Genomic DNA, 17,472 nt, shown 5'->3' with positions numbered 1-17,472 from the left:
ACATTTTACACCCTGACGAATAAAGCACTTCACTATTACACTTTAAGTCTTACACTGGGCTAATAACACGTAGGCCTGTATCTCCGGCGACTCTACCTGACTCTTAGACTTGTCCCAGATATTGAGTCGTTAGTAAGTTTGGTGGCACGATACTGTGCGGCGGTTACAAACTAAACCCTAATATGACATATTATACCGTGATGAATAAAACACTTCACTATTACACTTTACGTATTACACTGGGCTAATGACACGTAGGCCCGTAACTCCGGCGACTCTACCTGACTCTTAGACTTGTCCCAGATACTGACTCGTTAATAAGTTTGGTGGCACGTGTCGCCTACTGGCTGCCCCGTGCGGGCTGAAACTATGTAGCCGGTCGGCTAGGTTGTTGCGTGAAGCGCCGACGTAACTTCTCGTAGACTCCCCACAGTACTTACGTATTATGCTGAACACTCGTCTTGGAGCACTGATTAATTTAAGTGATATACCACATGGTAAATTGAGGCCGACCACGGAACTGTACGAAAAAGATTGAGAAAGATTACGACTAATGAAACTACATGTCGCTAAAAACAAAAGTTGCTGGTTCCGTGTTGCGCAGAAGCTGCCGGCCTCTCCGAGCTCATGAAGGACACTGCCGGTCTCGCCGCTCGCGACCCCCCTCCCCCGCCAGCCCTCCTGCGGAAACGTGTGATGTTCGCGGGAAACTGAACCGGCCAGGTTCGGGACAAGTTGCACAGTGAAACACATTTTTTGAGAGGACTGAAATATTAAATGATGAAATTAATGTCTAATAAAACCCTGTGGAAAATATACATAATTACATTTGTTGTAGTTCAGCGGAGGGATATGCCACACTCGGCCGGATCCTTCCGCCGACGTAGCATTTGTTGCCTGGCGTTTGCCTTGTTGCACGATCTATATTTTGGTGCGCACACGAGCGCCTTCAGTGCACACGCCATTGCGAGACGTTGATGAGGAATAGCGGTCTATGCGACATAGAGGAGCATTGGTGGTTGGCGACAAACTATGGTTTTCTTAAAAACTAAAGCATAGAGATTACACTAATAATAAAGGAGTTTCCTAACAACATAATGTGTACTTTAACACAATAGTCGTCTCAAAAAATTTATACCGAAATTTTTGACAATTTTTTTTATAGAAAATTTGGTTTTTGTTTTAAAAACTTTTATCACTCATCCTTACATATCATTCTTAAATAAAGTAAAAAATTTAAAAATCGAACGATATAAAAATTGTTTTAGCCTAAAAACACTTGAAACCAAGATGGTTTTTTTTTGTTTTAGCCATCTCTTCTACAAACCTAAAACGCTTTTACTGGTTTTTAAATTTATGATTGTGCTATCATTTTAATCTTTATTTTATGATTATAAAATTAGATTAGTTTCTGTTTAATTCACTAAAACATACGAAGTAATAAAATTAATATTACCCCTATACACAATGCCATTTGCATAAAATATTACATTTAAAACATTTATTTTGGCAAATAAGTTTTTTGAAGAAAAGGTTACACAGTTTTTACTCCGTAACATGTGTTTATGTGGTATTTATTTCGCCTTTTATCAGCTTAATTGTTTTTGTTAATGTTTGTGGGAACGAAATTAGAGCAGATCCAGGCAGACCATGTAAACTAGGTCCGAATGTCGAACAGAATGTATTGTTTACTTTTTTCCTTCCGATCTTGTGTGGTAAAATGCAAATAACTGTTACAAGGTGACTAAGTGTATTGAAAAGATAGGTTTTCAAAATAATTCCTTTGTTCCAACGCAATAACCATTAAATCAATATTTACTAATTGTGAATTTTTAGAAAACTTTGTTTCTTTCTTTCGGGAGATTGATAGCATCAGGCAGCAATTACAGGTAATGATTCTCTTACCATTACGCTATGCTTTTATATTTTAAATAACATAATATATGCGGATTTTGTTTTCGGGTCGTTATTACTTGTTACGTATTAAAATCTTTCATACTATTTGCCTAATCTACTATTTCGTAGAATGAAAGGAGCGTCTTTATCTTACGAAAGTGAATTAAGGTACGAGAAATTTATTTCAATCTCAAATTTACACTTTTGTTTTCTGCAGGGCATTTTTAAATAAGTAACAGCTGTTTTTTCTTAAGCAGAAAACTTTATTTTTTCCGTCAGATTTCTATGACATGTTTTCCTTCGGAAAATACTCTTATGCGAGAATTTAATATTTAACAACAATATTTTTGTTAGCATAAGTTGCTGACCAGATACAAAAAGCCTAATTATTGTGGCGTAAGTTATTACCTATACCAGTAAACACCTAGCCATCTAATAAACCACGGCCATCCTGGGAATAGATTACAGTGCGATACCATAACATAATTAATGTCACCAACATGGCGGCGCTCACGGTACAAGTGCATGTACATGGGGGTTTTTGGCAACTAACATAAACATACTTGATTTACTCAAAATACGTTTCTTTATGAAACTTTACTTTTAGGTATAATATCGTAGTAGAAACTCGGTTAGCCGTGACTCAATTATCCGAATTGTGGCTTAACCACAATTTTTATCAGATATATTTGTTTATAAATAAAAACAACTGTATATTTATCGAATGTAGGCTGCGTGCTAAATGTGTGCTGGAATGGACACCGGCTTCTGCATCCCGGCCAAACCTGCCAAGCGCTCACGCCTGAGCTCCCGACTATTATAGTAGGTAATTTGGCTCATAAAATATTTAAATTGTCAAAAGTACATAGGTATTTCATATAAAATGAACTCTTAAAAATAACATAGATTTTCTTTGTTTATGTAGTTTAAAAGTCAGCGTGAACAAACTGTACACACTAGAGAAAATGTGACACTCAAATTCAAAGCCTTGTTGATACACACTAAATATAGCTAAGTGTGATTTTCAATGGTTTGTTTCATTAAATGTTCTTTTTTTTATTATAATTTTTTTGTTTGTGTTGAGTGACTTTTCTAGAATGTAGGACAGTCGTTTAAGTGAAATAAATAATGATATATGCCAGATGCGGTGGCACCTTAATGATAAACGATAGTTTGATAGTTTATCGTATTCTGTGTTAGAGAGAGAGAGCGACGGAGACGTTTGCCAGGACCGTGGGAGAGCGTTCTGACCGTGGAATACGGTACTCAAATAGTTGTTGTCAGAATAATGATTGTAGCTAATATGAACACAGGTTTTTTGGGGGAAGTCCCCAGTTTGTACTGTGCTTTGTCTAGTTAGTCGTGTGCGGGCTGGGCCGAGAAGTAGCGCTGTTTTGGCGCCCCAGCAATGTATTTTCATTCGGGAAGAGAATAAAGGTTGTAGTTAAATTCAGAATCACCAATAACAGCCTTTGGGTAATGTCATCTCATTAACAAACCTCACTTCCAAGTACCTACGACTTCTGTTGACAGATTTTCAAGTGTTTACATATGTGCAAAGGTGCAGGGTCTTCATAGCCAAGCACGATTGTGACTTGTCACAACTGCAAAACGTCACATGTTTCACAGCAGCAGCTCCACAACGGTTACAGTTGATACTATAAAATTTTATAACTAGGACATGCTTTAATGCACATAGTGTAGTATACCTTCCCTCTTCCTCGCTCGGTCAAACGTCTTTGTGGCGTGTGCAGAAAGAATCAGGGGTTATGAAACTCTTAAATTAGTCTTCATGCTATTATCAACTTGAAATAATGCACCAACTAATATGACTCAGAGGTATGCTTTCTATTCGAGCGAAAATAGCTGTTTGCCGACAACCCGTAAATCTTTATTTTGCATCTTTAAATATTAAATGGTTATAAAGCTATTTTAATTTTAGTTTCTTGAAATCATCACCAACATTAAGGACGTATATTCAAAAGAGTAGTCTCTCTGTTACACTTTTTTATTTGCAGAGTCTCTCTGTTACCCTTTTTTATTTGCAGATGTTTATAGCAGGGATGCATCTGCTCTCACTAGCCAGTAGAAGTTTTATGGGGTTAGGTGAAAGCTCACATCTGGTAATGGCCTGCACTTGTGCTTGTATCGCGGAAGGCGCAAACTACTTCAATTATAGACTAAGACATAAGTCATAAAACATACATACTATAAAAAACTTTACTGATAGAAACACAATTGCCCTTAAATACAAAACTCGTTCAATTTTAAGGTGGGCTCGAGAACTTTGCAGTGAGCAGAAAATCTCTTGACAGAGCATAAATTTCACAAGTTACCCAGCGATACGTGGAGTTTGCCTCCGGTTAGTTCAGTGAACTCTATTCACATAGGCCTAGCTGGTTATCAACCCACAAAGCACTAATACTAGCGGATGCCTTTGATACATTAAAATAATTAATTATAAGTTCAAAGTAAACTACTGAAACTAGCAAAAAAAAAAAAACTTCCTGCTCACCACCTATCACTAAGACAGTGTTTGGTTTCAAGTTTTGAACTTTCAGTTACTTTGAAACTACAAAAATGTGTGTCACATAATAGTCACATGACCTATAATAAACACAATCAATAATTATAATACCTACATAACAAATAGTGGAAAGTATTTTTGTATGACTTCAAAAATATAAATAATTGGTGTTGATTATGTCCCTTTCTTAGTCCAAAATAGGAAACTTTCAACATGAATGCTATTTTTTTGTAAATGAAATAAATTATGTTGTTAAGAATGATTTGTGGCTGTAAATGGACTTTGATGAGTGTTTCAATTACTATTAATTATTCAACATTGTTGTTAGTTTAAGTAATTGCATGTAGTAAATAGCACATAAAAAAAAATTGTAATGTTGAGTATCTGCAAAAAGGTTTTAATTGTGACTGGGTTTAAAAGACTAAATAAAGGGAAGGGCTATATGTTATAAGAATAGTGATCATTAAAATCAGTAAATATAAGTAAATTTAAAAATTTTCAAAAGAGAAAATAAAATTTTGACAGCTGATATGGCAGCAATGAAACTATGTCATCAATGTGGAGGGTATTAGTCAGCAAAATATTACAGCACAGATGGACACATTGGGCTAACAATGACAAGACGGTTGCAACAAGAACAGAAAATAGATTTTAAAAAAATACCTTGGCCAACATAGCTACAAACAGACAAACACAATGATGGTACTAAACAGATACTGCTGAAAACATATTGTTTGTCTGTGCTGTAGTCTTTGTGGGTTCATCTTTTTTGTCTTGTCATCAGTGGCGTCTCGTCAGGGCAAGCAAGGCAAGCAGTGCTTGCCCAGGCAGTTTCCAGACATTGTATTTTTTAAATAAATATTTTATTCAGAATAGTATTTTACTTTGGCTCGTGCAGTTAGGTGTATGTATTTTTTACACTATCTTCTTGGGACCCAATACTGTGCGCTGTGCGCTATAAAAAAAGAACTCGTTGACACAAAAACATGCTGTTTTAGAAGTGTTGCTAGGTTTAGAAGCGCTGGTAGGATCGCTTTCAGCAGGAAGGCTGTCGCAGGAGTTTCCTTTCGGAAGGGGGGTGGCATGGTACAAAGGTTCAGGGAGGGGATTGGCTGGAAAAATACGCGGTAGAAGCTACGAAGGTAACGCTTTCTTGCCGAACTGGAGCGAACATGGCCGAAGCAGACGGTGGAATTTTTCCGCAGACTGCTTCAGCTATGTCCGGTACAGTTCGGCACGGCAGGTGGCGATGTCGCGTTTCAGTCGGCGGTCGTCTCTCGGGGCGCGCGCATCTCTCCCGCGGGCTGTTGGCTGGCAGTGCGTGGGGGATTTGTGGGCGTACGATGATACTACACTCCCACTTAGTATATAAGTAATGTAGAGTAGGTATTTTACTATCAGAATAATGTAAGTCAATCATTATTTTTCAAAAATAATGTATTTAAAAAAAATGTCAATTTTTCTACCTGTGGAATAGTCAATGTTCAGTTAAGAAAACTACTTAAATAGCACCATTTTGTACCTTGAAATCCATATTTTCCCGGCGGAGGGCCCCCAGACCCCCCCCCCCCCCCCAACCTCATCATGTTTTGGTGTGAACGGAGTTATTGCTTCCCCTCATGTAAACCTCACGCCTCGCCACTGCTTGTCATTGAGGTTTCTCATGACATACAGTGTAACCAGCAATGGCATATGTCCAAAAAAAATCATCTTAAAACACATTAGGTAAAATAAACCTTGCTACAGGGTCGTGTCTACTCTCCTAGAAATACATTTTTACAAGTATTTTGTTTGAGCAACTGTATTCCTAGGCTAACAATTTGGTACCTATTTGGAGTACACAATGCCTGTAAATTACTCGAAAAAATAATATTTAAAATTGTGTGTATAATTGCTAGAAAAACAAATTACACAGGTCTATAACCAAAATTTTGATTTGATAAAAGTGGCTAATTGTACATTTTTGGGTGTGCTGAAACTAAAAATGATGTCCGTTTTTCTCCATCACGTACAGTTTTTTTTTTAAACCATATAACATAATAGCAGGTGTGTAGCATACCTATGTGTATATAATAGACTTGGAAAGTGTAGTGTTTGTTCTCCCTTGAACGTTTGGTAATATATTGAACTATAAATACAATAACATAAAATAACGTAAAATACAACATAGGTACTAAAATAAACCATAAGTATTAATTCTAATAACAATTACCCTCAGTAGGTGTTATAGGCATGAAGCTCCAGGCACAAAATGTACAGACAGAAACTGCGATAAAAGGACACAATCGGCTGACGGTTTTAGGTTTTTCCATGTCGAACAATACCAAATATATAAATCCTTACACATATCAGAGGAGCAGAGTACACAATCATTTTACTAAAAACTTTTTTTTTTTTTTGAAAGTTCGGCTTGTGCGCTCTTGTATAGGACGCTTCAGATGTATCATGATGAAGTATCCAACAAGCATATTCACGTTCCACCTAACTTGATACATATGCTCCATCTCCTTGATGTTCTCATCCATGGTTAGAACAAATTGTGCATCTGCGAAAAGTTTTCTGTTGTCTGGACCTACAAAGATACCTTCTTTCAGGTTGGCATCACTTCAACCAGGAAACACGGAGCATAAGTACTTGAAACATGCACCTGCTTGACTGAGAGACTTTACGAATGGTTTCATCAACCCGAGCTTTATGTGTAGAGGAGGTAGCAGGATTTTGTCAGAAGTAACCAAACTGTCTCTAATGACATTCTTTTCGTCTGGCAAAAGAAAATATCTTGATGGCCGGTTTTTTTTTTTTCAGTGTGAATTTCTGTCACGGCTATCCCATAAGCATAAAAAACAAGGAAATTTTGTGTACCCAGATTGTTGACCTAACAGCATGGTGATTACTTTCAAGTCTCCACAGATCAACCACTTATGCTCATTATAACGAATTATGTCGAGAAGTAATGCAAAATTGTCATATGTTTCTTTTAAATGTACCGAATGGCCACCTGGCACTGAGGCATATGTATTGCTATTGTGTAATAAAACAGCCTTCAGACTTCTCTTCGGAGAGTCAATGATAAACACCATTGATTTGAGTCATATTGTACACCAAATTGGCCCATCAGTTTAGGAATGTCTTTACAGTACTCAAGATTCTCCTCCTGTGCAAAGTAAGGCACAAAAACTGTTTCGTGATGTTGATACCATGTAAAAGATGTACTTGGTTGTAATAATTTTTTTGTTTTTAAGGTGGGAGCCAAGTAACTAAGCAGCATATTTCAAAAGTCCAAAAGATCTCGCACTAAGTCGTTCAACTTCTGTTGTGAAAAAAGCTGCGGTTCGTTATCGGAACTGTCTGGTTAGAAATCACTGTTTGATTCATACTTTTCCATGTGGGAAGTTTCAGTCTCTGTTTCCCAATCAAGGCTGTCCAAGTTATCAGGGGACTGAGGAACTGGCAATCCCAGACTGTGTGGTACTGGATGACTAGCAGATTCAAGATTAGGGTATTTAATGAGCTTCTGGTTTTTGTAATTATAACCTTGAACATCCCAGGTACAAAAATAACAGTATCCCCATTGTTTTTTTTGCTCCCTCCACATCATTTGGATAGCAAATCTAAATGATTTTGCTGCTCGTTTGTACCACAAGTGCAGTTGTTCTATGCAGCTATGGCATACTTTGTGAGGAGCTCACACTTTATCTTGATAACCTATTTTTAACCCGAAATATGCTTACATACCTTCTTGAGGAAATTGTTTATATTTAGTTGGTATTTCTTGATTGTGTACTCACCACAGATAAAACAGAAGACTGGTAACACAATGGCGATAAGATATTTTTGACAATTCCAGTTCGAAACGCACAAACTTTTGTAACCACTTGCACGCAACTACGTATCACTTCACTAACACAACTCGACTGGCTGACGGCGAGAATGAGCAGCCACATGGACTCCGAAGTCCAGATATAACAAGTTTAAACCGGTTTAGCTTCCAACACTGACTGAGGACAGACAAGAAGTACGTTTCTGTCTGTACAGGTTGTGCCTAGAGCTTCATGCTTGCACTACCCACTGCGGGAGAGTAATGCAATACAGAAAACGTTTACGGAAAAACAAACACTAGTAGTTACAAACGTAATAACTACGTCAAATTTTCTATTTTTATTTATATATATATATTTTTTGTTTTTTCATTCATTTTAATTAGCAGCGTTTACAGAAATACATACACTACTCTTTACAAGTCTACTAAATACATAATATTATTTTTTATTTAAGTTTATTTATGTATTTATTTATTTAATTATTTATTAACTTATTCATCATTTATTTATAAATTAAATTAATTGTGATTGTAAACAAACACAATCTGTTACAAGTGTAATTTATTCATGTAGGTATGCATGCATGCTACACACATGCTATTATGTTATATGGTTTTGAAAAAAAATTGGTTGTCTGTAAAGTCGGTTTACGGAAGATAGTTTAACGTGACGTCATAAAAAAAATTGATGAAATGATTGATCCAGAAGGAAATGAAATATCATATTCGGTCTGAGACTGGGCCGTAAAAGGTTTTTGCAATCAAGCCATTTAGGCATTAAAAATATTATATTTTTTGAGGAAGAATTTTTTTTTAAATTTTTCTATCTTTTCTATGATAAAATCTACCTCTGCATACTTTTATGAATAAAATTGAATCTTTTTTTTTTTAATTATCACTATTTTGTATGGATACAAAGAAGGAGTGAAACGAAATGTACAATTTAATTAATAAATTTATTTTTATTTTATTAATTCATTAATTCAAATATATTTATTACTTTTGAAATGTTGCGTGCACCGTATTTATTTTTACAAGTACAAAAAAAATTTCCAGCTGCTGAGATTCGAACCAATTACCTTTGAATTAGAAGTCGTTCTTGCTATCCACACGGTAACGATACCATATTGAATATAATTGTTTCAGATGGTGTAATATAATAATATTCCACGCACGATATTTGTTTGAATTTCTTTTAACTAGTATATTCTCTGTTGGATTTACACGCTCTGTGATTTACACGCTTGTGGGCTCATAACTATAATACAGTGTGTGATTTAGTTGATCAAATAATAACTCATGACAAATAATTACCAATGTCAAACTAAAGTGTGAAAAGTATCATACCAGCAATAAATATTTAGCTACACAGCTAAAACAATACTCATACAACACCGTTTACATATACTGATTTACACTAGTAATTAAAATAATACGTACTTGTAAGAACGCCATTTCCTTGCGAATATTACTCCAGTGGCGCGGTGCACAACAATAACCTCGAACCAGTACGCCGCCACGTGCCGGCCGAGTTCTCTGTACCGTCCGCAACATACCAGAGATATGCCACGCATACGTAAACAGGACACATCCGTAGTGGGACAATTTCGTGCGTGCAGCCAGCGTTCATCGATTTATTAGACAATTTCACGTCAAAAAAAGTACGTGATGGAGAAAAACGGACTTCATTTTCGGTTTCAGCACACCAAAAAACATTAAGATAAGCCACTTTCATGAAATCAAATTTCTTAAACATTTTTTTTTGTCGACCTGTGTTATTTATGTGAAAGGAACAATATTAGAAAAACAAGTTTGTTGGATAAGAAATGTATGTTTACCAAACAACATACATAGTAGCAGGACTAATTGAATTAGTCTTCATTTATAATAATATTATTAAATTCAGAACTGTTAAATTAGTGATTATTTACTGGTGTTTTGTGTTTTAATTTTTCAGAAATGGCATGTATCCCATGCATAGTTATACCGTTCTTTCTCTTCATCTGGCATCGTTACCTCCAGCCAATTTTACTACGGTTCTGGAATCCTTGGCAAAAAATTGAGAACAAGAAGGAAGCCATCAACGCAACAGAATCTCATCAATTGAAAACAAGTGAAAATGGTGGTATCGCTGCAGTTTCCACCACTGAAGTTGATGCTAGCCCTTCTTACACAGACAAGAACAAGTGTGACTAACCAAAATTAAAATTTTTGTAACAGTTTATCATTCCAAGGCATACTATATTTATCACTTGCATTCCTGGTGTGCTGGAGAGATTCTTTTGTTTCACTTCACATACTCAATTATATGTACATAGCACTGTAAATTATGTAATTAAAATTAAATTATAAATAATTTTGTTATTGATTATTCTGTTTGTATATATGTACTTGCTACAGTTGTGGCACCTTTCACGTATGTACTACATTTCTAAGGGGCAATAAGTGCATTGTGCATTTAATAAAAACCACTTGTCATTACAAATTGCTGTTTAGTTTTCTAGTGTTTTGAAGCCTCAATATTTTGCAGTTGCAGATTGGGTATGAAAGTAGGTATGACAAGTAACCCCACGCCCCTTTTGTTTTAATATTAAGAACAAAATAAATGTTTAGGCTGATCTTTATTACAGTAATAGTAATGGGTTTTTTTTATACACCTGCCTCTTGAAGAGCTCTCTTTTTCATCTACATGGCTGCAGAATGGCAATGAGACTTTTGTAGCACTAAACACAATTCATTTAATAAATATGACAAACAAATAATAGTTTACCCTTTATTTAATATCTATTTGTTTCTTTTATTGCCTAGGAACTTCAGCCCTATTAACAAAGTACAGTGGAATCCGTTTATAATGACATCGAAGGGAATTGACAAACACGTCATAATAAGCGGACGGCATACATACAAAGTGTTTTGTGAAGGAAAAAAAAAAACCTTTTTTTAGGTGAATACTTATGTATTTTAATAGAGAAACTTAGCGTATGAACACATGTACAAACATGATACATATATGTACATATTTTTTATTTTTAAATTAAGAAATCTGTAATTTTTATCTGCTTTTGTTTTTTCATTTTATTGTAATAAGTGTCTAATACTATTGTGAGTAGAAGATATTGCTATGGTCAAATTACAATCATTTTCAATATTGCTATGAACAAATCGTGATAATAATTCTGCAGCCTTTAATGCCTCTTCTGCGGTAGGTAATGGTACTTCCTCTTCCCTTTCCCCATCACTTTCGAGGTGTTCCCTAGCATTAATGTTCTGTATGATATTTTCATCGGTGGGTTCTTCGGATGTGAGAAGAGCACTATCGATGTCAACATAATCTTCCCACATTAACGGTGCTGCTAAAGAATCTGAATTTAGGTTTCGTGACCACAAGGACGTCATCTTCTTCATAAAATTCATGTTTTGCTGATTGAACAGGTAAACCGTCGTGGTTTCCAATGAATCCAGCATGTTTGAAACATTTTATTCCAGGCATCATTAACCATCAGAATTGCATCTAGCACCGTTATTTTCGTAGAAGAGTTGTTTTCATTAGCATCAAAACAATCATTTTGAGCGCAAGGTTTTTTTCTAAAATTAGTTTTGAGTGATCGTATTATTCCCTGATCCATTGGCTGTAGTACTGATGTTGTATTCTGCGGAAGGACAGCAAGTGTTATAGACTTTAAATCAGTAACTTTTGGATGCGCCGGGCAATTATCAACCAGCAATAAAATCTTTTTCTTCTTCACCAAATCACGATCCCAATTTCGAAGCCATTTTTCAAAAAGCTCTGACGTCATCCAAGCTCTACGATTGTTAGCATAATCGACAGGTAATGATTTGACACTGCTAAAACATCTTTGTTTTTGAGACTTTCCAATAACGAGCAATTTCTGTTTCTCTGTGCCACTCATATTTGCTGCTACTATGACAGTTATTCTGCCTTCAACAACTTGCCTCCATTACAATTCTGACCTTTATATTTCAAAGTTTTGTCCGGCATTAATTTGTAAAACAGTCCAGTTTCATCAGCATTAAAAATCTCATCATCAGAAAATTGTCTTCGTAGATTCGGCCACACAGACGTCAACCAGTTTCTTGTTGAATTTTGATCAACAGACGAAGATTCACAGACAATTTTTCCTGCCACAATGTTATGTCGAACTTTAAAACGACTGATCCAGCTTGCAGAACAATTGAAGTCGAGAATACCATAACGCGTGGCAAAAATACTTGCCTTTTCCTGTAGCATAGGGCCGCTGACAGATATTCCCTTGTTCCTCGTGATTTTAAACCACTGAATTAATGCTTGATCAACATTTTCTTGTCGCGATTTTTGAAGCCTCTTCAGTTTCAAAACATTTGAATTGAACGATTGCTTAATCCAGTTTTGATTTTTGAAAATCATTGAGATTGTCGAATGACCCACGCCAAATTCCTTTGCGAGAGAAGAGTTTGATTCTCCATTTTCTAATCTGCATATAATTGCACCTTTCTTCTCAATTGTAAATGCTCAACTGCGTTGAGGTGAAATTTTTTCCACAGGATATCACAAACAACAATGCGTGACCTTCAAGTGTCAATTACTCAATGAGGTTCAAAACAAAAACGAGCCACGTGCCACGTCATCGGGAATTAACGAACATTGCCGAAGGTGTAAAGAATCATGTCGGTCATTACAACCGGACATAATTTATTAAAAATGGGTCACAATAAGCGACATGTCACTGTAAGCAAAGTCATTATATCCGACTTGTTTACAAAGAATTTTATATGAAAACCCAATTTTGTTTTGTTATTACGTCATAATAGGCGGTCACCAATATAGGCGGAGTCATAATAAACGGATTCTACTGTATCTAGGATACACCAGTGTTCAGTTAATGTTTGTAATGTGCCATCCCACAAGTTAGCAGCAGTTCTGGTGAGAAAGATCAGATACTTTGCCTAGTTCAATGCACACCAATCATGATGTGCTAGCGGCAAGTTGGAAAATCTTTCTTGTTAATAGAAAATGTTAAATTTATGCATCCTTTATTATAATAGATTTGAAACTTATCTTCTACATTAAAAACATTATTATTTTGTAACTCAAATATTTTAGCACCTACTTCGTAAGGAAGTACAGTAAAACTCGCTTGAGAAGTTCCCGCATAATACGTTTTCCTGTTTATAACATTTAAATAATTATTCCCCTGAACACTTCCATACATCTCTATGTTAAGTTTTACCATTCAAAACGTTTGCCTTTATAAATGCTTCTCGCGTATAGCGTTCTTCATTTCCACAATAAAATAATGTAATAAAGTTTATCTTTACACTTTTAAACTTTATTTATAATTATACTTTTAGACAGTGGTTTTAAAACAATAACAAACATAAGCCATAACCGTCAAAATCTTTACTGCACGCAGCACACTGTTACAATATATTTTTCGACCAATCATCTGCTTGCATTCGTATCTTTTGAGAGGCTGTTCCATCTGTACACCATTTCCCTCATTCAAGGCATAACGTCGACAAATACACATCAAAAACAAACCACTAGCCATTCGTTCACCTGATTGCGTGGCATGTGACAACTGTTACAGCAATATGAGTAGCTAATTCTGTTTCATTGTTTGTTGAGAACTGTGGTAATAAATCTTATAAAGTGAATGTAATGAATATATTTTTTCCATTTTTGGCCGGACTTATGCTGTATTAACCCGTAAATTGTGCACAATTTTTTGTAAAAGTGTGTTAAAAAAATCATGGTACATGGCAATGCTGCATAATGCACAGGTTTTTTCCTCAGCAATTTTCAAAATATTTTGATTGTAATCTTTCGAACATGGCATGAATTTTGGTCGCCCGGCACCGAGATGTTTATGGCGCTTCACTCATGTAAACAAAACATTCATTTTTTTTTCCGGCCCATCACGGTAAGCATGTTATTGTTCAGAGTTAATCCATAAATAAAATATTACCCGGTATATTTCGATACCTACATGTATTTACGACAAAGAATTGCCCTGAAACTACCCTTGAAGCAAAATTAAAGAATGCTGGAAAACATAACGGCAGAGGTTATCACCAGTACCAAGAATGCTAACTGCTCTGAAGTTAGCTTTATCTGCTGGATTTAATTACCGCCCAGTGCGTCATTGTACAGAGAGCTTGGGACAACAGCCTACGCCATTCCACGCAATCATGGCAAATTCTGTTGCGGTTTTTATTTTTTTACATCCAAATGTCACAAACATTAATTTTTCCCCACCCACTTTGGCCATTGGTAATGATAGAGCTAATACATAAGAGCCTTCCTACAGGTGTCTACTACCACTTCTACCAATAAAAAATAAAATTAGAGAGGCAAACACTGTACAGGTTGCACCAGGGTCTCTGAGGGTCTACAACGTGTGGTTTTCATGGTAACTTAAAAAGTAATTCAATATTTTAAATAATTACTTAATTCAATAATAAACATTTAAAAGTAATGCGAGGAATTTAATCAACTACAAATATTTGTGGTAATGGAATCCCCACAAATGGCCGAATTTTAAAAAAGAAAACTGAAAAATACCACATTCCCTAAGTACAGTAGAACTATGTTACATATAATGTTTTTCAAGGGAGCACAATAAAAAATAACATAAGCAGGAAATCTCAATTTAGCACTGAACAATTTTTTAGCTTTGTACCAATGGACTCACCAAGCTATGTAAACAACTTTAATGTTAAAACCAAAGATAGTATACTTGATACATGAATTTTCTGAAACAAGCCAACAATTTTTCAACTTCGTCTTGTTCCCTCGTTAAATTTTGTTTGTCTTTAAAGATACACTGCCACATTTTTTGTAAAATTGTCTCACGATTCATGATGAGAACATTAAGAGTGAGAATGTCTACTCCTTCGCCACCTGAAAATGTTTAATTTTGGGATTCCTACGTATGAATGAAATAATAAATTATTTGTAAGCAATAGAAAACACTTTTAGTTATGCCCTCGCTCAATGGTTGGCAACTTAAATATCGTAGGACTATGTACATGCATCTGAATACCCACTGGAATGGCAAGGAAGAGAAGGGTGCCAACTGACACGTAACTATGAACATTGTGTACCTTCAGTATATTGCATAAAATTGTATTTTAACAAACTTCATGTATTGTATGGCAGTGATTGTAAACATAAACATACATAAAGGAAACTTTTTATAAGTGTTGGAATAATTTGGTTTTAAAACATTTTTTCCCCATTTATTGAATGTTAGAAAGCAAACATTATAAGCAGGAAATTACACTATTTATGAATGTTATATGCAGGAAATAAATACATTGTCCTTTTGGGGGAAATATTGGGACTTTAAAAATATGACATTATAAGCAGGAAAACATTATATGTATGCAGGAACATTATAACAGGGTTCTACTGTATGTCATTTTAATGATTTTGTTTATGTAGTAACTGATCCGTACTGTTTCCCCTTTAAGAAATTTTGCCTGTTAGTAAGTTTTTATCATCCAGTCCCTTGAAAAAAGTCTTAACAGGGTTTTACTGTATCTGCCAAAGACCTGTTACATAAACAATGTGATCTATAATTTAATATATTTATGTATACTAATTTGAGGATATTTATTGTATAAATGTAATCCTAACATTGTTTCAATGGCCTTTAAATGTATTTAGACATGAAATTAATACTGCAAAACAAATTTTATAGTAGAGTGTCATGATTAAGGTAGTCAACAAACACACTATCGTGAATGGAAAATGAACTATTTTGCCCAAGACAAAAGTGACCCCAAACTTTTTGATTGTATAAGTTTATGAGAAAGAGACTTTAGGACTGCAAATAGCAATTCAAGTACATAACATTTGAAAATTATTTAAATTATTTCATATTTACTACTCTCTTTCTGGTGCCTCTTTTGACAGTTTCTTTTGAAACATCAAGTCACAGTTAGAAAAAAAAATTGCTTTATGACTGTAGTTTAAAGCAGCAAAAAAAAAATTCTTTATGAGTGTAGTTCAAAGCAGCTGCTGTTCAGAAAGTAAAGAATATGGTGAATACGGTGGATAGTCGCCTGGGAGGGGTGAGAGGAGAGGGGGAGGGGGGGTGCCTTCGCCAGCAGCCACAGTGCAGAAAAGCAGAAAGAACCCAGTGACAAACTCCAAACGTTTAGTAAGGTCGGAACTTGTAATACTGTCATCTGATCAGGATTATGTTTTGAGACAGGCTAGTTAGTAAGTGATATGTGCCATTGATGTTGCGTGGCAAGGTTTAGAAGACGCACATGCAGTAAAACCCAGTTGTTACGACCCCTTTACAAGGAACCGTGAAAAATTTGTGTTAAAAAGTCCAAAATTTGAAGTAAATTCATTCAAAGTGTATTTGGCTGTGTTTCTCTTGCAAGCACTGTACTGAATGTGGCACAGTAGTCACCCCCTCCCCCTGTCTGATCCTCTCCTCCCTCCTTCCCCACAATCTGTGGTGCCAGCCAGCTGTCCAGAGCCTGTCAGCCAACCATTGTGATGTTTCTTGCTTCTGGACAGGCTTCTCTCGCTCTACTTCTGTTGTTGAACCTGAAAATTTTGAGATTGCGGTAAACTTGAAAAATGCATAAAGAAATTTTTGACTATTAGAAGTCTAACTACCTGTGTATTTCTTTCCCCCCATTTTTAAAACAAATTCCTACCAATTATTGACTCTCATTTTACGAATAATAATTTCACGACTTTCTCAGTGAAGTAGCTTGGAAACGATAAATCGTAAAGAAAGAATGGATAGAAAATTCTACGTGTAAATTTAATTGTAAACAAAATGTTTTGTGTATTCAACAGTTTTAACTTTAATGGCAAATCTTCATATGCCCTACTGTGCGGCTGTTTCACACTTCTTCTGCTGTAAGCTATGGGAAGAGTTTAGTTGAAAAACTACATGCTGTGCCCCTAGACTGTGTTACTTCTGCTACTTTTGACCACGGGCATGACAGCTGAGACAGGTTTTTAATGTGTGGGGTACAGATGGAGAAGGGGGAGGGAACAAAAAATGTGTGTGTGTGACGACCACAACCACGACAGCGCAAGCGATAGCAAAGAAAGCATTGTCAAGGTGCTTAACTTTCTTAACTTTTCTGGCGTGGTATATAGTTACGGCCCATGTGAAATAAATTATCACTTAATGAAAACTCCTTTCATTTTCCTATTGAAATCTGCATAAAATTTACTTTAGTACGTGTTAAAAAA

General features: G+C 35.6%; 1 long non-coding RNA gene across 1 annotated transcript; it reads left to right on the top strand.

Moving 5' to 3' along the window:
- The first annotated feature begins 1,587 nt into the window (after nt 1–1,587).
- LOC134532699 (uncharacterized) lies at nt 1,588–10,599 on the top strand. Its single transcript, XR_010075170.1, has 2 exons — nt 1,588–1,889; nt 10,201–10,599. It is a non-coding gene; the product is annotated as an uncharacterized LOC134532699 (long non-coding RNA).
- The last annotated feature ends 6,873 nt before the right edge of the window (nt 10,600–17,472 follow it).

This window comes from Bacillus rossius, chromosome 1 (genome assembly GCF_032445375.1).
Source record: "Bacillus rossius redtenbacheri isolate Brsri chromosome 1, Brsri_v3, whole genome shotgun sequence".
NCBI lineage: Eukaryota > Metazoa > Arthropoda > Insecta > Phasmatodea > Bacillidae > Bacillus > Bacillus rossius.
The sequence above is the reverse complement of the archived record's forward strand: the minus strand, read 5'-3'. Positions and strand labels throughout refer to the sequence as shown.